The sequence below is a fragment of the Capra hircus genome, chromosome 18, assembly GCF_001704415.2.
Source record: "Capra hircus breed San Clemente chromosome 18, ASM170441v1, whole genome shotgun sequence".
Taxonomy (NCBI): Eukaryota; Metazoa; Chordata; class Mammalia; order Artiodactyla; family Bovidae; genus Capra; species Capra hircus.
In genome coordinates, this window is record NC_030825.1 from 64,476,482 (window position 1) to 64,501,987 (window position 25,506).

Sequence of the window (25,506 nt, forward strand, 5' to 3'; positions counted from 1 at the left end):
TTCGGGGGCCTCTGGCCCAGTCTCAGCCCTGCAAGTGAAATATTTGCCACCAAAAGCTTGGGTTGATTCTCTCCCCATCAGGATCCCTGGCCCCTCAAGCTGTCTCAGCCCTGAGGTTCCCATGAACTGGGGGCAGGGTGGGCGTCCTGTGCCCTCCTGCAGTCCACTCCCTGCCCTGCACATCTGGCCAAGGAGGAGAAGCTCAGAGAGGATGGAAGGCATGTCTGCAGCTCTGAGTGCCCAGCCGCCCCCACCCCCACCCTGTACAGATGAGGAGACCATGGGGCCCTAAGGGGACAAACAGAATGTGGTCCCTGGGGGGCTGCGCTGCCCCTCGGGGTTCCCACAGCCATGGACTCACAACAGGGGGAGGCCCCTCCATGGACCCGGCGCTGATGTCTCCAGGCAGGGCTCAGGAGGCATCTCAGCCCAGACCTGAGGTCTCAGCTCTTTCTCTTTCTGCCCAGTCTCATCGCCTGCTCTAGAGGGTAGGACCCAGTTTCTTGTCCTGAAGCGGCCCTGGATAGTCTGGCTCTGAATAGGACTCAGAACTTTATTTTCTCAGTCCACTCCAGAAATGGAATTTACTTCTCGTCTTCAGTCAGTTCATAAATTATTGCAGAGCACCTACTCTGTACTAGACATTGGTGCCACACAGCAGAAATACACCCATGACCCAGTAAACCCATCTTCTGTAGGTGCTTGAAGAATTCAGATTCTGCTGAATGCGGGCATCAAATGCTAACATTCAAATATTTTTTTTAAAAGAAGATACATGAGAGTAACTTGGGTTCATGTCTACACTGTGAACATTCAGAAAAATGAAGATCATGACATCTGGTCCCTGCACCCAGAGGCCAAAAAAGAAAAAAAGGATATTAGGAGAAAAATGGAAACAGTGACAGTAGCAACATGTGAGCCCCAGAATGTCTTCAGTTTAAGTGATCGTGACATTTCTTGGTAAAAGAGGTCTTGGGCGATTTAGTTCTAAGCCAGGAGAGACATCACACAGAGAGTCAATGAGCATAAGTCTCTGAGGAGCTTGATTTTCACCCCATTTGCCACCTCACTTCACACCGGGGTCTTCATGGTGTTATCCTGTTCAGCCCTCCGCTTGGTTGAGCCAAGCCACATTGTGCCACCAGTTCATAACTTAAAAGGCACATGATCTCAAATCCTTGGCTTTGGTTAAAAGAAGCAAAAAAGACAAAACATGCAAATATAGATGGATGAACACAACACGTGCAAAGCCTCCCTGGGGCACGTATTCCCTCTGCAACCCTCAGTGATCTGGAGTGGAATGTCCAGTAGAATTCTCTGTGGTGATGGGACGTTTTAAACATCTGCTCTGTCCAGCACCATGGCGCCTGGCCACATGACGCTACTGAGCACTTGAAACGTGGTGGGTGTGACTGAAGAACTGAATGTTTCGCTTCATATACCTGTAGAGTCATGGTCCGTACCGTGAGGCTGGGTGAGTACTTTATCAGCCAGTGCGGATCCAGACTGAGGGGGATACTGTCCTGTTTCTACCCCTGGAATGACAGCACCCTCCGGGAACATGGCTGGGAAAAGTCTGAGGTTCCTTTCCGGATGGCTCAGTGGTAAAGAATCTGCCTGCCAATGCAAGAGGCATGAGAGACGAGGGTTCAATCCCTGGGTCAAGAAGATCCCCTCGAGAAGGGAATGGCCACCACTCCAGGATTCTTGCTTGGAGAATCCCATGCACAGAGGGCCCTAGTGAGCTACAAAACCTCATGGCTTTGCAAAGGGTTGGACATAACTGAATCGCCGTAGCACGCAAACACACAGCCTCATGTGGCAAGTGGCACCACACTGGATATCTCAAAGAGAATATACTTTATCTTTTTATTTGGCCAACTTGCATTGCTTTGATTATTATTTCATGGAAAGCATTTTGTTTTAAATATAGCAGGTGCACATGTTAATCTTAAACTCCCAATCCATCTCTCCCCCCATCCTTCCCCTATGTTACTCTAAGTTTGTTTTCCAAGTCTACAAGTCTGTTTCTGTCTTATAAACAAGTTTATCTTTGTAGACTATTACTGAACAGAGGTTTTTTTTAATTGGCTTTCTTTTATTTTAAACTGAATAATTTGAAGACTCAACTTGCAAATTTTTATGCTTTACTGGAATTTTCAAAAAAGCAGGATGATCATGGTAACCTACCCTATATGTGAAATGGATTAGAATAACTTCTCCCAAAAGGTTAGATAGTTGAAATAGAGTGTTAGAATAGCCAGGGGAGTACTAAAGAGGTGGTGGGATTTTTGAAGACGATCCTATAATTCTTGGACTCCACTCTTAGCTTCAGAGCTGCTGGGCTGCTTTGGAGGAGGAGAAGGAGTACCCACTGAGCAACCCCTTTAGAAAGAGACGTAGCTCTTCAATTTATAACACTCTGTGTGCTCAAAGGATGGGGCCAGGTCAGGGTCAGCATGTTCTTTGTTTACATCGAATTCCTCATAGAGACTGGTCTCGGTGAAGAGGGGCATGGGGCTCAGGGGAGTGGGAGTGAACAGTCCCTCAGAGAGGGTCCTGTGGTTCAAGTGGACAAATATCACATCCTCTGCTGGTGGGTCCTGAGAGGAAGGAGATGTGAAAGATGGAATGAGATGCGATCTTTGAGGCTGGAGCACTGGGCATTGGAGGTGCTCGGGCTGTGGCAAGGCTTTGGGCTGGGAGGACCCACCTCGCCGTTCACTGTTCTGTCTTCCTTGGGCGCTCCTTCCGTGATGGCAACATCTGCGAATGGAAGAGACTCAAGGCTCTTGGGGTGGGGGCGATTCTTCTAGACCTCCATATCTTTGGTCGGGACATCAAAGCCAAAAAAGCAGTGGTGTGCCCCAGGTTGCTGAGTCTGTCTACTCCACTAAGTTAAAAAAAAAAAATCCCATATATAAGCCCAGCCACTGACGGACTCTCTCAGGAATCTGTACAAACCCACAGAGCCCATCCTACATCTTCTGTTATAGACCATCCTCTAATGCGTATCAGCAGATTCCCAAGATCATAAAGGAGAGAAGAACAGATGGCTGTGGTTGAGGGGAAGAACAGGGCTTGGAATATCCCTGGTGGCCCAGGGATTAAGAGTCCACCTTCCAGTGCAGAGAGTGTGGGTTCTATCCCTGGTGGGAGATCTGAGATCCCACATGCCTTGAAGCAACTATCCTCAATGCTGCAACTGCTGACCCTGCAAGCTCTGGAGCCTTCAAATTCACCCCAGCCCTGCAATGAGGATCCCCCATGCTGCAGCTGAGACCTGATGCAGCTGGTACAAGGAGGGAGGAGGGAGGGGAGGTCGGGATGGGAACATATGTATACCTATGGTGGATTCATGTTGATGTATGGCAAAACCAATACAATATTGTAAAGTAAAAAATTAATTAATTAATTAATTAACACACATTTTCATAAAAAGAACATGGTTCCATTGCCCTCTGGAAGATATTCCCTCAGGGATTACAACAATGGAAATCAGTTTTTAACCTACAGGAAGTGAAAATGCCATTCTCTGCTATGAGCCCACCTCCCCCTGGGTCACATGAGGCTGTGCTTCCCTCCTTCAGACTTATGATTGTGGGTAGAACACCAGTGACACTTTGGCTCTTCATACTTACTTTATGGGTAACCAGTGACAGACAAGAACAGCGAGCAAGATGCTGGTATAGATGAAGGATCCGGAGAACCAAAGGAGAAGGTGCAGCTGGCTGGAGTGGCCTTGAGGAAGCCGTGATTCTGCCAACAATCAATGGAAGACAGTCTGCTTATTCATTGCATACACCCTGCCCCTACACAAGGAACTGTTGTATCCTTGTGTCAAACTGTGTCAGCAGCTCTCAACCTGATCAATATGGTCTCCACTTCCCAGGAAGTACTAAAGCACTCAGGAGAGATGCTAGCACTGGATGGAGTAAAGAGGCCATGCAAGACCAGCAGCGGTCTGAAACCAGGTCCCCCGGCCACTGATGTAGTTTTTCTCTGCTGCCCATATGACAAGGCCTGGTGCTTTTGCATGAATGGGACTTCTTTATCCTCCATATATTTCCCCCTCCATCCGCATAGACCTGGAATGGAATCCTCAAGAAGACACGACACTTCTGAGCTGTGGGATGTTTAGTTCATAAAACACTAGCAGAGGAATAGCACATACTGACGGTGCTCCCTAAAATTCTCCACTTGTCCACACATCTTCCCCAAAAATGCTGGTGGAGCGAGGGTGAGCATCTCCCTTAAGCATGGGATCAAGTCACTGTGACTCGCTTTGTTCAATTTACAAATTCCCAGTCCCAGGGAATTAGAAACTCAATGCCCCCTCTGGTTCTAATACAGACCATGATCTCAAATGCTGACATGACAGGGACATTGAGGAGCCCAAAGTCACAGAGCTGGGAGGTGGTAGAACCAACGCTCATGCAGAAACCCTCTGTCTTCTCAGAAATTTTCTGAGATAGGAGACTAGTCTTGCTTACCTTCTGTGGTGTGTGGATCCATGGTTTATGGGCAAGTACTTGTAGTGGATCCTAGGGGAAAAAAGCCAGAGGGGTGAACAGTAACCTTCCTCGCCCCACCAAAGGAGGACTCTTGTTTCTGGAAGGTTGACCTCCTGCCTGTCCTTGACTCTCTCATCCCTCAGAGCACTAATGGGGCAGGGGAGAGCTTGTGGTCCCTCACAGTGAATGTGTTGAGTAGACCCTCCATCCTGGTGAAGAGGTGATGGAAGGAGGTGGGAAGGATATGCCTGACAATGAAAGATATCTGTAAGCAAGAGATATCCTCTCTGCTCTGGGAATGAGTATCAGTGCTCCTTCATTGGAAAATCACCTAGTCAGAGGTACTACTGGGAAAACATTAAGAGCAAGTGTACATTGCAATCTCGGATCCTCCCGAATGAGCCCAGCCTCTCCTCCTCCTGGGTCTACCCTGACCCTTTCCTGTATTTGCCTGGATAGACAGGACTCTGCTGTGGAGCATCCATACAGGAGGTGGAAGAGGATTGAGATGCCATCTACCATCTCTCTTCCTCTCTGGTTCTCATTGCCTCCATTTCCCCCAGAAGCCCTAAGTTCCCCTGACGCCAGCATGGAGAGCTTGAGAAGGGGCTCAGTGATACAGTAAGATATTATGGAAAAAGCCAAATGGCCTTATTGACCACCACAATGTGATTTAGTGTATTGTAAACATGGGACTCTTAATGGGTTCTCAATGCAAGAATACTGGAGTGGGTTGCCATTTCCTCCTCCAGGGGACCACCTTTTGTCAATCCCCTTCACTATGACCCATCTGTCTTGTGTGGCCCTGCATGACTGGCTCATAGCTTCCCAGAGGTACAAAGGCCCCTTCACCACTACAAGGCTGTGATCCATGAGAAGGACATGGTGAAGGACAGAGGAGTCTGTCGTGCTGCAGTCCACAGGGTGGCAAAGAGTTGGACACAACAAAGTGACTGAACAGGAAGAACAAAGCATGGGCCAGGAAGAGGTTCCTCACCTGATAGGAACAGTGGGTCTCAGGAGTCTGACCACTAGTAGGGAAAATGCATGAAGGAGCCATAGCACCTGTAGACCCCGAGGTGGGCTGTCAGAGACCCAGAGGGAACTCTGCCTGGAGTGCTCTGCGGGGGCCCTGCCCTCCAGCGAGCGGTCCCCCAAGGTTCCCCCACTCCCTGAGCAGATGGAACTGGTCAAAGGCACTCTCGGAGCTGCAGACCAAGGTCATGTTTTCCTCTGACCTCACCACTGGGCCCCCTTGCCATGAGAGAGAGGGTTTTGGACAGACCTGGAAGGAGCAGACCTTTATCTCAGAGCACAAAGTAACTCGAGTCCTAAATAGAGGACTAAAGCCGGAAGTGTGCAACAAGAGAGGTACTGCAGTGAGAAGGCCGCCCACCGCCAGGAGAGAAAGCCCCACAGTAAGGGACACCTGGCACAGGGAAAACTTCACACAACTTTAAAAATGGAGTGTCATTTAAAATCCTTTTTTAAAAGTAAATAATTTTAAAAATGGATTGTCATTTAATGTCCTTTTTTAACGAAAGAATATATGTATATGAATAACTGAATCAGTCTGTTATATGATAGGAATTAACAACGCCTGTATTCAACTAGGCTTCAATAAACATAAATAAGATAAAATAAATTTTAAAACTCAACCAGATGTGCTGTTCTCTTGAAATAAACAGACTGCTAACTAAATAAACAGACTACTAACTACTGCTGGGAACATCAGAAAACGTGGCATTGGCCCAGAAGAGGAGCTTATGGATTGAACATTGCAGAATCTCATTTGATCTTTGACCACCTATTTATTGAAGGCGTGTTCAGCGCTGCCCTGCCCACCCCCAGGGGCTGGAAGGGACTTCTTAGCGAGGAGGGTTGGAGGGACCACTCCCCGCCTCTTTGTGTAGGACACGTTAAACCAAGAGGCAGAGCAACTTCAGGGTGTCGACCTCCATCTCGATCACCCAGGGGCCGGACTGCAGGGCGTCTGGTATCACACGTGCTGCTGACAGAGGAAGGGAGCTCTGACATGAAAGCGGGAAACCAACCCCTTAAGCACCCATCGTTGGCTGCCTGAGTGGGGAACTGCCTGTGTCCCTGCTCTGGTGCATTTGTCTGCGTTGGTCGTTCTTTCACGTTCTCGCTCCTTCGCTCTGTCACCGGCTGTGTCTTCCCCTTAGCACACGGCAGGGACTCTGTTCTCTTTTCCCTTCTGCTTTAACACCTCTCTCTCTCTGGTTGTTCCTTCACTCTAGTTTGTGAGTGTCTCTGCACGCCTGTCATTCTCTCCCAGTACTGATGCTGGACTGGACACCAGACCTTCTGTGACACAGAGAGCAGAAGGGACTGGTCTGGCCACACTCACCTGTGATCACGATGTCCACAGGGTCGCTGGGGACTGACCACTCATTGGAGGAGCATCGGAGAGACTGTAGCTCTGTAGGTGCCTACACTCGCCAAAGTCATGGGGCCAATGACAAAGTCAGCTGCGGCATACCCGCCAGTGAGCATCTGTCCACATCTCTGGAATAGCCCTGTGCTGTTTTCTTGGTGCAGGGTAAAGTTGTCAAACCACACCAGTGAGTGACAGCGGAGGGCCACATTCTCTCCCACCTGCACGAGGGGCCCTGCGTGGGCTGAGATGGCAGGTTTTGGGAACACGCCAAGGAGCAAAGAGGTTGCGAGCTTCAGTGAGTCACCTCAGTGCTTCCCCTGACACCTGAAGGTGTAAATCTCCTCCCCATTTACCAGCGGAGCCAATTACCCTTGCTGTGTGTCCTGTTGGGTTCTCTTTAGCCTGTTCTCGGGCTCTGGCTCATGCTCTTCTTTCTGGCTCATGCTCTTCTTTCTGGCTCATGCTTCTCTTTCTCAAGACCTCAGCCTCCTCTGTGCCCATTCTAAGCTCTTCAGCTGCTGGGTCTGCTCTCAGGTTCATGCATGTATACTCAGTCGCTTCAATTGAGTCCAACTCTGTGCAGCTCCATGGACTGTAGCCAGCCCGGCTCCTCTGCCCACGGGATTCTCCAGTTGAGAATACTGGAGCTGGTTGCCATGCTCTCAGCTTCATCCCATCCCGAATATGCGTGGTGGGGGCTGGGGTGGGCCTGAGGATGCATACCCTGGCTCCCTTCACACTCATCTAGAATGTGGTTGGTGACTGCAGGATGTTGGGATGGAGATGGAGAAAAGAGGGAACATTTCCCCACCTGTGACCCCACCTCATGCCTCTGGAGGCATTCCTGGGGCTCCTTACCTGGGGCTCCAGCTCCTTCATATGGGATTACAGCTCCCTACTGGGTGGCAGGTGCTGGATCAGGGTCTTTCCCCATCCTCCCTGCTGGCAGGCAGTGGCAGCATCCTGTCTAACTAATGCCTAGGGAGGCTCCTCCTTCCTGCACTGGGTCACCCCATCCCTCTATTCAACACCCTGAGTTTAAACTCTCAGAGTGGGTTCTCTTTCCCTGGTCCAGTCCTGGCTGGGGATCCTGAGGAAGTCTTGGGTTGCACGGTCACGTGGACCTAGGGTAGCATTGCCTGCAGGCACGGGTGTCCTGGGCTGGGCTGGACCCCTCCTGCCTGTGACCGCAATCTGCAGGGGGTCACTGGGTGTGGACCAGTCAGCTCCAGAACACATGCAGGAGCCGACATGTTCTCTGGTCACTGGGCCAAGGGTGAAGTTGTTGAAATGATCTCCCTGGACCTTGGGTAAATGCCTTCTCCTGTCTGTTTTGAACAGTCTGAATCTCTTAAGTGGAAAACGGAGTGACATTGAAGAGTCACACCCTGTCCTAAGGGAACCACAGGGCTTGGCCAGGCAGACAAAGACAGCAACTCATATTTACTTAGGAGAGAAGGAGACACAGGCTTTGAGAAGAAAATAGGAATGGTCAGCTCTCCGCACTGCCCTCATGGGTGGGCTTCCCCTTAATTCTTTAAACTCTCCTCCCCTAAAGTGCCTCACCCAGATGCTCAAGGACACCTGGGGCTTGAGGACAGACAGAGACACAGTCAATGCAGGACGGACATCACAGAGATTCTCAGGACATGAATCACTCCTTGGGTTGACAAAATGATGAAAAACTTTCCCTCAAACCACAAAAAACCTGGGGATTCCTGGGCAGTCCAGTGGTTAGGACTTGGTACTTTCTCTGCCAAGGGCCCGAGTTGAATCTCTGATCAGGGAACTAAGATCCTGCAAGCTGCACAATGAAGGCAAAATAAAACACTACAGAAAAATTGATTCTGGACAAGAAGCAAAAGGACTTTCCTGTTGCATTTGTTATAGGTCAAAATGGTAAAGAATTTTCCTGCAATGCAGGAGAGCAGGGTTCAGTCCCTGAGTTGGCAAGATCCCCTGGACAAGGAAATGGCAACCCACTCCATGTTCTTGTCTGGAGAATCCCATGGACAGAGGAGCCTGGTGAGCTACAGTCTGTGGGGTCGAAAAGAGTCGGACACGAGCAACTAACACTAACACAACTAAGCAGTGAGAAAGCCACTTGCCTGCAAAGAAGGAAGTAAACCTTGAACCTGGCTCCTTTGTTAGCTAACATACATCAAATGTGTGACAAGGTCCAGGTGGCCCTGCCTGATGGCCAGCCCTTCCCTGGGGTCAGATCTAGTGGGCAGCCCTGCAGATCCTGTTGTTAAGGGCCAGTTGGAGATGCCACGAGCCACCACGTAGGGGAGGGTCTGTGGGCTGCAGCCTCTTGCTCCCCTCTCATGACAGAAATGGCATTTAGTGGGCCTAACTCCAGGCTCCCAGACTTCACACTGTGCCTTCAGGTCCAGAGTCCAGAGCTGGGCTAACCTCTGGGGAGAGTGAAGATGAGTATCAAGGCCAATAGGAGGACCTGGGATCCACAGGGCACGCGGCTCTCACTGTACTGACAGGGGTCTCACCCCAGCCCCCAGTGTCATCTGCATCAGCCACAACTGCTCTGCTCAACAGAGAAATAAGGGATGGGGAGGACTCACCCACAGCTGCCCAGATCCTCAGATTCACACTGAATCCTAGAAGGAAAAGCATGTCAGAGATGGCTTGTCCTGATGCACCCCCATGTTCCTTGCACCCTCATCCAGGCAATCTGGTCAGTGGTGTGAAGACCTTCTAATTTCCACCATAACCCTCTCTGACCATGTCTTCTGGACTCACTGAGACTCAGGAAGCTGAGAAGTGCGGGGCACATGGCTCTGCTTCTGTGAGATAGGAGGCAGAACTGAGCAAATCTGACTGCATCACACGATGCGGAAGGCGGGAGGTGCTGTTGGTACAGTCAGCCTGGCTCATGTCACATGGGAAGATGGCCAGCCTCTTCTCACGCCAGGGATGGAACTGACCTGAACCACAGCACTGAGCACACGTCATGACCCGATCGTCATTTTTTGTTTCCCTAAACACTGTAAACCTAAGAGGATTCGAACAGATCTTGCTGCCTTTAGGAAGTAGTAACTGTGATTCAGTGTATAGCATGCAGGATGCTTTTCCCAAGCTCATGATAAATCTCATTAACCTTAACTCTTCACAGAAGAGAAATTACATGCTCCCACCTCGTATGTCAGGCTCAGTGCAGGTTGCCAACTAAAGACTCATTAATAGAGACTTTTATTGTGCATTCTTATGGAGGACCAGACATGCATATTATGGCTCTTTGAAAACATGAAAAAATTCTACATTGTAATATATGTGATTAGGGAACTAACTGTTAGCTTCAGGTGTACAGCAAAGTGACTCAGTTATACATATGTATGCGTCTGTTGCTTATCAAATTCTATTCCCACTTAGGTAGTTACAGAATATTAAGTAGAATTCTCTGTTTTATACAGTACATCCTTGTTGGTCATCCATTAAAATATAGCCATGTGTATATGTCAATCCCAAACTTACCATAGAACCTCTCCCTGACACTATCCCTCCTGGTAACCGTAAGTTCCTTCTCTGTGAGTCTGTTTTGTAAATAAGTTCATTTTCTTAGATGTCACAAGTAAGCAATATCATGTGATATTTGTGATTCTCTGACTCTTCTTCATCTGAAATTATTTCGTGACTGTGAGTGGAGACTTTGCACACACAACACTCTCTCTGTCTCTCTCTCTTCCTCCCTTTCCAATCCAAGGACCACACATGTACACAAACATAAAGTGTGTAAAGATGACTGTGGTGTTTTTTTGGGAGGGGGATTTGTTCTGCCTGGAAAGGTGGACCACCTTGCTTCCTAGATACTCAGATGAACACAAAATATGTCAGGTAGAGACTTCCAAGCTCCAGAATGCTTGAGTGAGGGGCGTGTCCACAACAATCAACTCCAAACTGGAACAAAATGGCCAAGCTACTTCTGGACTCCAAGGGCAGACATACACCCAGTTCAGCTGTTGTTCATAGACAGGAAAGAACCTCAATAAGGGCTGTAATTCCACACAGTTGTGCTGCGGGTAGGGGTCATTAAGATTGGTGATGCTCTGTAAGTAATAAGTCTGGTCTCCTCTTGATCATTATGAATGAAATGGAGTAACAGTATAGTCACCCTTCTTAAAATGTCCTTTTATTTCCTTAATATCATGTTTCAGAATTGATCTGTATTCTTTGTCATTTCAGTTTGTGCATTTTTATTGCCATATAATGTTTTATTGCAGATATATAAACCAAAATTTTTTAATTAAAATTTTTTATTTATTATTTATTATTTTATTATTATTTTTAATAGAAATTTATTTATTTTAATTGGAGGCTAATTTTTTACAATATTTGTACAGCAAATTGATTCAGCTCAACATTTATATTCTTTTCCATTATGATTTATGGCAAGAAACTGGATAGAAATCGCTGTGCCATACTGTAAGACCTCATTCCTTTTTTTTTTAATAGAGAAGTTGTATTTTTTTGGAATTTAAATTTATTTATGTTAATTGGAGCTCACTACTCATTCTGTGTGTAAATGCATTTCATCTGCTCATCCCAAGCTCCCAGTCCTTCCCTCCTTGGCAACCACAAGCCTGTTCTCTATGTCTGTGAGTCTCTTCCTGTTTCATTGATATGTTCCTTTTAGATTCCACATATGGGTGATATCGCATGAAAATTGTCTTTCTCTTTCTGTCTCTTTCCATTAATATGTTAATCTCCAGGTCCATCCTGCTGCTGCAAATGGCATGATTTCATTTTTTAAATGTCTGAGTGGTATTCCATTCTCTGTGTATATAAGCATATACATCTTATTTATCCATTTATTTCTCCATGGACAATTAGGCTGTTCCCATGTCTTGGCTATTGTAAGTTTTGCTGTATCAACACAGAGGTGCATGAATCTTTTCAAGGTATAGTTTCTTCCAGATATATGCTCAGGACTGGAATTGTTGGATCATATGGAAACTCTGTTTTTACTTTTTTTGAGGAACTTTCGTACTGTTTGCCACAGTGGCTGCACAAGCTTACACTCCCCCAACAGTGTAAGAGGGTTTCCCTCTTCTCCAAACCCTCTCAAGCATCTATTATTCGTCAACTGTCTAATGATGGCCATTCGGATCGGCATGAGGTGGTACCACCTTGCAGTGTTGATTTGCTTTTCTGTACTAATTAGCAATGCTGAGCATTTTTTAATGCCTCTTGGCCATCTGCATATCTTCCTTTAAACCACAGATATAAATTGTGAGAGTAACGTCTATGGATTTTGTCTAAAATGAATGATACCTCTGCTAATGTCTCATGAATTTGCTCTGATTCCAACCTCATGTTGCTTGTCAAGGGACAGAGCGATGAGGTCTTCAGGAGAGGAGTAGTTACTTTATTTTGAAAGCCAGCAGACCAACGATTTCATGAACTTGTGCCCCAAAGAATCATCTTACCTGAGTTAGATGGGCTTTTGGGGGAGTGAGAGGAATGGTCAAACAGTGTTTATTGAATGTAAAATAACCCTAGCCCATGAGGAAGAAAATTCCAAGGAGAAGAGAGAACAATACAGATTAAACACCCAAGTGTGAACTCACACTTTCACACTTAAACACACAACTAAAAGAGGAGGGGGTGTGGCTGGTTGTTGCAGTGCTTTAATTAACTAATTAGTGTCTGTGCTGGCTTTTCGTCGCTGTGCACAGCCTTTCTCTAGGTGTGGGAAGGGGGCTGCTCTTTGCTGTGGCGCAGGGTCTCTCATCGCTGGGGATTCTCTTGTTGTGGAGCACCCACTCTAAGCACATGGGCTTGTGGCCCACGGGCTTAACTGCCCCGAGGCATGTGGAATCTTCCCATTCCAGGGTTCGGGCCTGTGTCCCCCACGTTGGCAGGCATTTCCCAACCACTGGACCACCAGGAAAGTCCTGGTGCAAGCTTTTTTCCCCCCTTAATTTATTTACTTTTAGTTTAAGGACAACTACAATATTGTTAGTTTCTGCCATACATCAACATGGATCAGCCATAGCTATACTTATGTCCCCTCCACTGTGGAAATCTTTTAATCCTGGAATCCTTTGTTCTCAAAGCTGTCCATGCAGGTTTGGTCATAATGTCCCTTTAATGACAAGACAAAAGGTTCTGTCTGTTCTGCCACTTTTTATCTCTATACAATTGGGAAAGTGTTATAACCCTTAAGTTCAGAGCCTTGAGAATAGTTTAGGCCCTCAGAGATGTCTGATTCTTTGTCATCCCATGGGCTGCAACCCGTCAGACTCCTCTGTCCACAGGGATTCTCCAGGCAAGAATGCTGGGGTGGGTTGCCATTTCCTTCTCCAGGAGATCTTCCCAATCGAGGGATCGACTTAGGTCTCCTGCATTACAGGCAGATTCTTTATCCTCTGAGTCACCAGGAAAGCCCACCAGTAACATAATGCAATTCAATATTTCCTCCCTCAATTAACATTGCCATTGTTTTCCATTTACTTTAATGTGGAGATGGTGGGATTTTGGCATCATGCTTTCACTCTCAGTGCAGCATAACATGAGGTGAAATACACCATAAATTTAAAAATAGAAATATGAATACAATGCTAGATTTCTAATTAAAAAGATAAAGATATGCAACAAGCAGCAAAGATTTACTGTATAGCACGGGAACTATAGTCAATATCTTGAAATAATCTAAAAAGGAGAATAATCTAAAAAATATTGTGTCGTGTTTGTATAACTGAAAATCACCTTGCTGTGCACCTAAAACATTGTAAGTCAACTACATTCAATAAACCATGTATATGATGAAATTAAAAATGGAACCAGTAAAATAAATAAATTTTAAAATGAAATGAAAGAAAATGAAGTCATTCAGACATGTCCAACTCTTTACAACCCTATTGACTGTAGGCTGGCATGCTCCAATGTTCATGGGTTTTTGTAGGCAAGAATACTGGAATGCATTGTCATTTCCTTCTCCAAATAGTGCAGGCCAACTGCAGCATACTCCGTGATGGTCTGTGTGCTCACTCTCACATTACAACTCTGCATACGGTGTATTCACATGGGCACCCTGAGCTGCTCCAGAGTCTCAGCCCGGATAGTGAGTTTGTGGAAGGTCCCTGGAAGGAAGTCAGAGCCTGAGTCCCAGGACCTCCCCACCCCTCACTCCCCAGCTCAGCTCAGGAGCCCTTCCAGGCTTCTCCAGCATCACTCTAGAATCCCAGTGCCCCCACCTCGCCACCCAGAAGTTCCCAGGGCTCAAGTGAGACGTGGGTCCCGAGAGCCCTGCGAGGACTCACCTGCAGGCTTCCTGGTTTCTGGCCCAGACTCAGCCTGGAAGTGAGAGATTTGCCACCGAAAGGTTAGGCTGATTCTCTCCCCATCAGGATCCCTGGCCCCTCCAGCTGCCTGAGCCCTGTGGTTCCTGTGACCTGGGGGCAGGGTGGGCATCCTGTGCCCTCCTATGATGCCCTCCCTACCCTGAACAACTGGCCGAGGAGGAGAAGCTCAGAGAGGATGGAAGGCATGTTTGCAGCTCTGAGAGCCCAGCCGCTCCTGCCGCCGCCCTGTACAGATGAGGAGACCACGGGGCCCTAGAGGACAAACAGCATGTGGTCCCTAGGGGGCTGCTGCTGCCGCTCGGGGTTCCCATGGCCATGAACTTGGGGCAGGGGGCGGCCCCTCCGTGGACCCAGTGCCAATGTCTCCAGGCCAGGCTCGGGAGGCATCTCAGCCCAGACATGAGGTCTCAGCTCTCTCTTTCTGCCCAGTCTGATCGCCTGCTCTAGAGGGTCAGACCCAGGTTCTCGTCCTGAATCAGCTGTGGACAGTCTGGCTCCAAAGAGGACTCAAAACTTTATTTCCTTTGGCCCATTTTTGATTGGGTCATTTATTTTTCTGGAATTGAGCTGCATAAGTTGCTTGTATATTTTTGAGATTAGTTGTTTGTCAGTTGTTTCATTTGCTATTATTTTCTCCCATTCAGAAGGCTGTCTATTCACCTTGCTTATATTTTCCTTTGTTGTGCAGAAGCTTTTAATTTTAATTAGATCCCATTTGTTTATTTTTGCTTTGATTTCCAGAATTCTGGGAGGTGGGTCATAGAGGATCCTGCTGTGATTTATGTCGGAGAGTGTTTTGCCTATGTTCTCCTCTAGGAGTTTTATAGTTTCTGGTCTTACACTTAGATCTTTAATCCATTTTGAGTTTATTTTTGTGTGTGGTGTTAGAAAGTGATCTAGTTTCATTCTTTTACAAGTGGTTGACCAGTTTTTCCAGCACCACTTGTTAAAGAGATTGTCTTTACTCCATTGTATATTCTTGCCTCCTTTGTCAAAGGTAAGGTGTCCATATGTGTGTGGATTTATCTCTGGGCTTTCTATTTTGTTCCATTGATCTATATTTCTGTCTTTGTGCCAGTACCATACTGTCTTGATGACTGTGGCTTTGTAGTAGAGCCTGAAGTCAGGCAAGTTGATTCTTCCAGTTCCATTCTTCTTTCTCATGATTGCTTTGGCTATTCGAGGTTTTTTGTATTTCCATACAAATCTTGAAATTATTTGTTCTAGTTCTGTGAAAAATATCGCTGGTAGCTTGATAGGGATTGCATTGAATCTGTCGATTGCTTTGGGTAGTATACTCATTTTCACTATATTGATTCTTCCGATCCATGAACATGGTCTATTTCTGCATCTGTTAGTGTCCTCTTTGATTTCTTTCACCAGTGTTTTATAGTTTTCTATATATAAGTCTTTAGTTTCTTTAGGTAGATATATTCCTAAGTATTTTATTCTTTTCGTTGCAATGGTGAATGGAATTGTTTCCTTAATTTCTTTTTCTACCTTCTCATTACTAGTGTATAGGAATGCAAGGGATTTCTGAGTGTTGATTTTATATCCTGCAATCATTGATGAGCTCTAGTAATTTTCTGGTGGGGTCTTTAGGGTTTTCTATGTAGAGGATCATGTCATCTGCAAACAGTGAGAGTTTTACTTCTTCTTTTCCAATTTGGATTCCTTTTATTTCCTTTTCTGCTCTGGTTGCTGTGGCCAAAACTTCCAGAACTATGTTGAATAGTAGTGGTGAATGTGGGCACCCTTGTCTTGTTCCTGACTTTAGGGGAAATGCTTTCAATTTTTGACCATTGAGGATAATGTTTGCTGTGGGTTTGCCATATATAGCTTTTATTATGTTGAGGTATGTTCCTTCTATTGATGCTTTCTGGAGAGTTTTTATCATAAATGGATGTTGAATTTTGTCAAAGGCCTTCTCTGCATCTATTGATGTATTCATATGGCTTTTATTTTTCAATATGTTAATGTGGTGAATTAAATTGATTTGCGGATATTGAAGAATCCTTGCATCCCTGGGATAAAGCCCACTTGGTCATGGTGTATGACCTTTTTAATGTGTTGTTGGATTTCTCCAAAGAAGACATACGGATGGCTAACAAACACATGAAAAGATGCTCAACATCACTCATTATTAGAGAAATGCAAATCAAAACCACAATGAGGTACCACTTCACACCAGTCAGAATGTCTGCGATCCAAAAATCTGCAAGCAATAAATGCTGGAGAGGGTGTGGAGAAAAGGGAACCCTCCTACACTGTTGGCGGGAATTCAAACTAGTACAACCACTATGGAAAACAGTGTGGAGATTCCTTAAAAAGTTGTAAATAGAACTGCCATATGACCCAGCAATCCCACTGCTGGGCATACACACCGAGGAAACCAGAATTGAAAGAGACACATGTACCCCAATGTTCATCGCAGCACTGTTTATAATAGCCAGGACATGGAAACAACCTAGATGTCCATTAGCAGATGAATGGATAAGAAAGCTGTGGTACATATACACAATGGAGTATTACTCAGCCATTAAAAAGAATACATTTGAATCAGTTCTGATGAGATGGATGAAACTGGAGCCGATTATACAGAGTGAAGTAAGCCAGAAAGAAAAACACCAATACAGTATACTAACGCATATATATGGAATTTAGAAAGATGGCAATGATGACCCTGTATGCAAGACAGCAAAAAAGACACAGATGTGTATAGCGGACTTTTGGACTCAGAGGGAGAGTACTTTATCGGCCAGTGCGGATCCAGACTAGGGCATCTTGTTGTCCTGTTTCTCCCCCTGGAACCCCAGCACCCTCAGGACACATGGCTGGGAAAAGGCTGAGAGGCCTTCCCTGATGGCTCAGTGGTAAAGAATCCGCCTGCCAATGCAAGAGACATGAGAGATGAAGTTTTGACCCCCGGGTCAAGAAGATCCCCTAGAGAAGGGAATGGCAACCACTTCAAGACCTTGATTGGAGAATCCAATGCACAGAGGGGCCTAGCAAGCTACACACCATCCATAATGTGACAAAGAGTCGGACATGACTGAATCACTGTACCATGCAGACACGCAGCCTCATGTGGCAAGTGGTACCACACTGGATATCTCAAACAGAATATACTTCAACTTTCTATTTGGCCAACTTGCTTTGCTTTTATTATTGTTTCATGGAAAGCATTTTGTTTTAAATATAGCAGTGTGCACATGTTAATCTTAAACTTCCAATCCATGTCTCCCCTCATCCTTCCCCTCTGTTACTCTAAGTTTGTTCTCTAAGTCTACAAGTCTGTTTCTGTCTTGTAAACAAGTTCATCCTTATAAACTATTACTGAACAGAGGTTTTTTTTTTAATGGCTTTCTTTTATTTTAAACTGAATAATTTGAAGACTCAACTTGCAAATTTTTATGCATTTCTGGAATTTTCAAAAAAGCAGGATGATCATGGTAACCTACCCTGTATGTGCAATGATTAGAATACCTTCTCCCAAAAGATTACATAGTTAAAATAGAATGTTAGAATAGCCAGGGGATTCCTAAGAGGTGGTGGGATTTTTGAAGACGATCCTATAATTCTTGGACTCCACTCTTAACTTCAGAGCTGCTGGGCTGCTTTGGAGGAGGAGAAACAAGGAGGATGCTAGTATAGATGAAGGCTACGAAGAGCCTAAGGAGAAGGTGCAGCTGGCTGGAGTGGCCTTGAGGAAGCCATGCTTCTGCCAACAAGCCAGTGGAAGAAGGTCTGGTTATCCGTTGCACACACCCTGCCCTACTCACAGGAGTTCTTGTCTCCTTGTTTCAAAGTGTGTCAGCAGCTCTCAACCTGATCAGTATGGTCTCCACTTCCCAGGAGGCACCGAAGCATCCAGGAGAGATGCTGGCAGGGGATGAAGTAAACAGGCCATGCAAGACCAGCAGTGGTCTGAAACCAGGTCCCCTGGGCACTGATGCAGTTTTTCTCTGCAGCATGTATTACAAGGCATGGTGTTTTTGCATGAATGGGGACTGCTTTAATTGTCTATAGATTTCCCGCTCCGTCCACATAGACCTCAAATGGAATCCTCAAGAAGACATGGCACTTCTATTTCTGAACTGTGGTATGTTCAGTTCATAAACACTAGCAGAGGAATAGCACATGCTGAAGGTGCTCCCTAAAATCCTCCCCTTGCCCCCATCCTTCCCCAAAGATGCTGGTGGAGGGAGGGTGAGCAGCTCCCTTAGCATGCTATCAAGTCACTCTGTGTCGCTGTGTTCAATGTAGAAATTCCCAGTCCTAGAGAATGAGAAACTCAATGCCCCCTCTGGTTCTAATACAGACCATGATCTCAAATGCTGACATGACAGGGACTTTGAGGAGCCCAAAGTCACAGAGCTTTGAGGTGGTAGAATGAACACTCACACAGGAACCCTCTGTCTTCTCAGAAATTTGCTGAGATAGGAGACTGTCTTGCTTACCTTTGGTGGTGTGTGGAACCATGGTTGACGAGCAATTACTTGTAGGGGATCCTAGGCGAGAAAAGCCAGAATGGGTGAACAGCAACCTTCCTCGCCCCACCAAAGGAGAACTCTTGTTTTTGGAAGGTTGACCTCCTGCCTGTCCTTGAGTCTGTCATCCCTCGGAGCACTGATGGGGCAGGGGCGGGCTTCTGGTCCCTCCTGGGGAATGCATTGAGTAGACCCTCCATCCTGGAGAAGAGATGGTGGAAGGAGGCAGGAAAGATGTGCCTGGCTATGAAAGACAGCCATAATCAGGACACATTCTGTCTGCTCCAGGAATTAGTATCTATGCTCCTTAACTGGAAAATCACCTGTATGTCAGGGGTCCTTCTGGAAAACATTAAGAGCAAGGGGCCAATGCAATCTCGGATCCTCCCGGATGGGCCCAGATTCTCCTCCTCCCGGGTCTACCCTGACCCTTTTCTTTATTTGCCTTGATTACAGGACTCTGATGTGGAGCATCAATACAGGAGGTGGAAGAGGGCTGAGATGCCATCTACCATCTCTCTTCCTCTCTGGTTCTCATTGCCTCCGTTTGTCCAAAAGCCCTAAGGTCCCCTGACGTCAGCATGGAGCCCTTGAGATAGAGCTCAGTGATACCGTAAGATATTATGGGAAAAGCCAAACGGCATTTTGGGCCACCGCAATGTAATTTAGTGTATTGTAAAGCATGGGACTTTTCATGGGGTTCTGGAGGCAAGAATACTGCAGTGAGTAGCCATTTCCTCCCCCAGGGGAACACGTTTTGTAGGAACTCTTCACTATGACCCATCAGGCTTGGGTGGCCCTGCATGACATGGCTCATAGTTTCATTGAGTTACACAAGCCCCTTCACCACGACCAAGTTGAAGTCCATGAAGGGAGGAATGTGAAGGACAGAGGATTCTGTCGTGCTGCAGTCCACGAGATCGCAAAGAATTAGACACAGCTTACCAACTGAACAGGAAACAACAAAGCATGGGCCAGGAAGAGGTTCCTCACCTGTGACACTCAGGAACAGTGGGTGCTGGAGCCTGAACATGAGTTGGGAGAGCGAGTGAAGGAGCCGTGGCACCTGCAGACCCCGCTGTGGGCTGGGGTCCCAGGACCCAGAGGGAACTCTGCCTGGAGGGCTCCCCAGGGGACCCGCCCTCCAGCGAGGGGTGCCCAGGGTCCTCCCCCCTCCCTGAGCAGATGGAACTGGTCAGAGGCCCTCTCAGTGCTGCAGACCAAGGTCACATTCTCCCCTGACCTCAGCATGGGGCCCCCCTGGGCTGAGAGAGAGGGTTTTCTGGACAGACATGGAAGGAGAAGAGGCAGTTTCATGAGGCAGACTCTTCCCGAATCCCGTGTCCTTCACCCCTGAACTGAGAATTCACACCCACGGTTCTTCTCAACTCTCTCTCTCTCTTTCATGCTCTTATTCTCCCCTGCCTCTCTCCTACTTTCTCTAGGTCTCTGAAATTGCCTCCCTCCTAATTTTTTTCCTTCTTGTATTTTTTTTAACTCTCTCTACTTCTCCTTGGATTGGTTGATTAGATCTGCCTTCTTTCATTCTGAGGCTCTCATTCTCTACCTCATCTCTATCTTTCAGCATTACTCATCTGCTCTATAATCTGTCTATATCTCCATCCACCGTTCCATCTACCCATCTTATCATCTATCTATATATCCAGCCATCGTTCCACCATCTATCTACCTTTCTATGTAGGTAGCTCTCTACCTATTTTATCATCCAGGTGTATGTTCATCCATCACTTTACCTGTCTGTCTATCATCTATTTCCACTTCCATGACTTCCTCTGCTTCTCGGTCTCCCTGGCTCTCTTTTGTAATCCCTATTATCTGCCCACACATCACCATCTTTCTCAATCTTGGCACCCATCCACCCTCCCAAGTCTCTTATTTTTAGAGCTTCTCTGTCCACTCCCTTCTTTCTCATTAATTCTCTATCCCTTTTTCTTTCTATTTACCTTTATTTCTTAAAGATTTTTCTTTTCATCTATTTCTAGATGAGTAACCTTAGGAAATTTAATTAACTTCAATTTCCTCAACAATAAAATGAAGCTGGTAAAAAAAAAAAAAAAAGATTTTTCCCACCGCCCCAGTCCCTCTGGCTTATTTTCTGTGTGTGCACACATCAACAGTGTTTCTGCCTCTGCTTTCCGTTGACTCTCTTTTCTCTCTGATTCCATCTCTCTGTGGGCTTTGACCTCCGTAATCTTACAACGTTTGGTGTGAAGTTGCACGTGGGCCTGAGCATACAGCATGAGAACCCATGAAACACACAACATACAGGAGCTGACGTTTGGCTCCATCACCAGGGACCTGGTGTCCTGGGGCACAGTGTGGCTCAACCACCTGGAACAAAGCCACATCTGAGTGAACACAGTATCTGTGTGTCACCCAGGACATGAGGACTAAGCCTCCTGGGGAAAGAGCCTGAGACAGACCAACCTGGTCATGAAGTCCTGGGCAGATACATGGTGTATCCTTGTGTTCTTTGAGTAGAAAAGAGAGTATGGAGTTGAAGTGGAAACCAGGCTCCTAAACTGCTTCTGGTCTCTGAGCAGTCAGGGAGGAAGGGCACCCTCTCTGCTCTCTGCCCTTCTGTCTGTGTCTCTTACTTCACTCTTTATCTCCGTCTCTGAGTTCCTCTGTCTCTGCCCCTGCATCTGTCTTTTCTGTCATAACAGCTGGTCTGTACTTGTTTCTCCTCTTTCTTTGTCTGTCGGATGCAACTCTCTCCAAGTCAGTTTCTCTCCAAGAAAAGCACCCTACTCTCATCTCCCACACTCTTGGGGTCCATGAGAAAGTCCTTCCAGAACATTACAGCCTGGAGCTCAGGGACAACAGTTCTGTCAAACACCTGGGGCTTCCACATCCTGGTACATCCAGTCTGTATGCCAGCTCTTGACATTCTCACCTGTCATCACCATGTCCAGAGGGTCACTGAGGGGCTGACCGCTCAGAGTCGGAGAGATCGAAAGCACAGAAACATCTGCAGGAAAACCTCCTCGTCTCAAGGTCATCTGCTTACCAACCTTAGTTCCACATGTGGTTTCATTTCCCTTGGAATGGGACATAGCAATTGTAGATTTGGGGTTTTAGGATGCAGGTATGAAGGCACGCCATCATTCTGCCCACAGCGGGGCCAAATTTCCTCTATTAAGTAGTGTTTTATCTAGAATGCCTGGAGCACTTTCTGTCATTCTGACTGGACCCTGACTCACACTCCCACCAGAAATGTCTGGGGTCCGGGAGCCTGGGACAACGGGTGGCCTCTCTGGACAAGAGCTCTCTGACCTGTGACGACAATCTCCAGCGGTCACTGGGTGCTGACCATGCAGGGGGGAGGTGACTGTAGTGACCATGACGCCTGGTGGTCCCCGCGTGTGCTTCAGTCATGGGCCCATGAGGAACTCCTTCTGGAATATGCCACCTGGTGGTCCCCGCGTGTGCTACAGTCATGGGCCCATGAGGAAGTCCTTCCAGAACTACATGGCCTGGAGCCCAGGGACATCAGTTTGTCACACTTGTGCAACTGAACCTGTCAAATCCAAGAGGGGAGTGACCTGAGTGTCACATGCTGTCCTTGAGGAATCCCAGGGCTTGGCCAGGATGACAGGGAAGGCTTGTAGTGATCACCTTGGGGAAAAGAATGCATGGTTTACAGTAGAAAATGGGAACCCCTTCCCCTCGCTGGGCTCAGACGACCCACCCCTTTCCCACATCTCTAAGGCTCCTTTTCAAACCAGGGGAACCCATGCTGCATGGAGATTCCCACACCACAGAGGCATAGCACACCCTACACAAAAAACATCTGTGAGAATTTTGAGCGTGTGTGTGTGCTCAGCCGTGTCTGACTCTTGTGACCCCGTGGACTGTAGCCTGCCAGGCTCCTGTCCATGGGGATTGTCCAGGCAAGAATACTGAAGTGGGTTGCCATTTCCTTCTCCAGGGGATGTTCCAACCCCAGGACTGAACCCCCACCTTCTGCAGCCCCTGCACTGCAGGCAGGTTCTTCAGCACTGACCTACCCGGGAGGCCTGAGAATTTTCAGCAAGTGTCAACTAACAGATTCTTCCTGGATGTTGATGATGTAAAATGTGTTTTATAAAACAACACGGAGTAGACACCCAGTGGAAGAAGAACCTGTGTGAGTGAAATGATGTCAGCTCACATGAGAAACACAGGACATGATGGAGTCTGTGGTAGAACCTTCTGGAATCTCAGGGGGCAGGGCACAGGTTCTCCCCTTCTTCTGAGTGGAGGCCAGCAGCAGCAGCTCTCTGCAACGCCCATCCATGGAGCTGCTGGAGAGCTGGAGCCATCACATGTCCTCCAAGGGAGTGTTGTCCCTGGCCCTGCTGCCTTCCCTCAGTCTACAGATAACACCAGTCCCTCCCAGTCACCCCAGCTCTGAGCATCACAGTCTCCTGTGGGTGCCCATAGGGCCTGGCTCAGCAGAGGGAAGAGTGTCTGGGGAGGGTTTCTGGACCAGAATTGGGGGCTAGATTTCCCTGAAAGTGTTAATCAACCAGTCGTGTCTGACTCTTTGTGAGCCCATGGGCTATAGCCCACCAGACTCTTGTATCCATGGAATTGTCCAGGCAAGAATACTGGAGTGGCTTGCCGTTTCCTTCTGCAGGGGATCTTCCCAACCCAGGGATCAAACCCAGGTCTCCCTCACTGCAGGCAGACTCTCTACCATCAAAGCCACCCTGGGCTCCCATTTTCAAATTCCAAAAGACTCACCCTTGTATGGTTATGACTTCCCACGGTTGACCATCACCCTACCTTCTGTGCCATCTCCCCTCTCATTACAGGAAAGTCTTACTTGAGGTGGATGGCAACCACGGTTTGGGGGAAAGACTCACCCTCTTGCGCCCAGATGCTCTGGATCAAGAAGAACCCTGGAAAGAAAGACTCGTGATGGACAATCCATCTCATGTCAGACCTGGCCTTCTACTCCCGCGGCCTGTTCTATGGGCCTTGTTGGCAAGGACGGTGCTCAGCCTTGATGAACCCAACCATTAAGATCCACTTCACCCCTGTGGAGGTAGGGCTCTCTGTTAAGGTGGACCCAGGCTCCAGGTCAATATTTGCACCGGGCTTTGTTCCGTTCCAGGACTCAAGACATGCCAGGCTGACGATGGTGGACAGCATGGTGCTGCTTCTCCTGAGCAGGAGGCAGCAGCTCAGCAGACCTGAAGAGTACACAGGATGTTATGATGACGCCCAAACTAACACTGTGTGCAAGCTGACCACAGGACGGAAAGGTGACTCACACAGGCTCTTCTTACCTTAAAAAAGGCAGAGTGTGGGGGCCCCGGCTGAGGGAGGAATTGGGCTTCATGGAAAATTTTAAGGCCAGTTCTGTCTCTTCAGATTGTATAACAGCTTGAACCACAACCTCTGACCCAACCTACCTTTGGCTACGTTTAAAAGTTTACCAAAAATGTATGCTGCAATATCTAATCTGCTATGACTCTGAGGCACTGAATTATTTTCTGTTTTCATTCTTCATATGATTTTCATAGGATTTCTTATTTCATTCCTATATTAAAATTTTTTCAAGCATTATATTTTATCTTTAATGTTCAACCATCTCTATGACATCCACAGTAAAACTGTCTTTATGGAAAATGCTAATTTCATGATTTTTTTAATTTATGGATTTTCCTATATTGTATTTTCTTTTCTATGTATGCATGGCCATTTTCATTTCCTTGAAAATGAAACAATTTTTAATAATTTATGTATAGTTGGCTTACAACATTATATTAGCTACATGCATATTACATAGTGATTCAGTATTCTCAGAGACTACACACAATACAAAATTTATAAAATATTGACTATATTTCCTGTGCTGGACATTATCATCCTGTGAGTTATTTATTTCATAAATGGTTGTTGGTGTTTCTTAATCCACTCTGCATACTTTGCTGCCCCTCACACCCACCCACCCCTCCCCTCTGGTAACCACTAGTGTCTTCTTTGAATCTGTGAGTCTGATTCTGCTTGGTTATATTTGTTCATCTATTTTTATTTTCTTAACACTTATTATTGTTTATCTCGATGCATCAGATCTGAGTTGTGGAATGTGGTATCTTGTTAGTTGTAACTTGTGGGATCTAGTTCTCTGACCAGGGATTCAACCTGGACCCCCTGCATTGCGAACCCAGAGTCTTAGTCACTGGAGCATCAAGGAAATCCCTATTTTGATTTTTAGATTCCACATATAAGTGAAAACATACAGCAATTCTCTTTCCCTGTCTGACTTATTTCACTAAGCATAATGCCCTCCAAGTCAATCCATGTTCTCAAAAGCCAGGACTTTGTTCTTTTTAGAAAGCTGAGGGGGCTTCCCTGGAGGCTCAGTGGTGCAGAGTCTGCCTGCCATTGCAAGAGACATGAGAGACCTGGGTTCGATGGGCCGAGAAGATCCCCTGGAGAAGGGAAGGGAAACCGATTCCAGTATTCTTGCCTGGAGAATCCATGCACACAAGTCTGGGTGGCTACAGTCCATGGGTCACAAGAGTCGGACATGACTGAGTTTCCTTAACATGCATGTATTCAGCCTCACATGGTTAGTGGCACCATACTGGCTATCTCAAACAGAGTACACTTCATCTTTTTATTTTGCCAACTAGCATTATTATTTTTTCACGGAAAGCATTTTATTTTAAATATAGCAGTGTTCACACGTCAATCCCAAACTCCCCTCTATCTGTCCCACCTCTCTTCCCCTCTGGTAACTCTAAGTTTGTTCTCTAAGTCTA

The 25,506-nt window shown here is 46.7% G+C and overlaps 1 pseudogene; it reads right to left on the bottom strand.

The window, feature by feature from the left end:
- On the bottom strand, window positions 2,388–23,722 carry LOC102175109 (annotated as a pseudogene).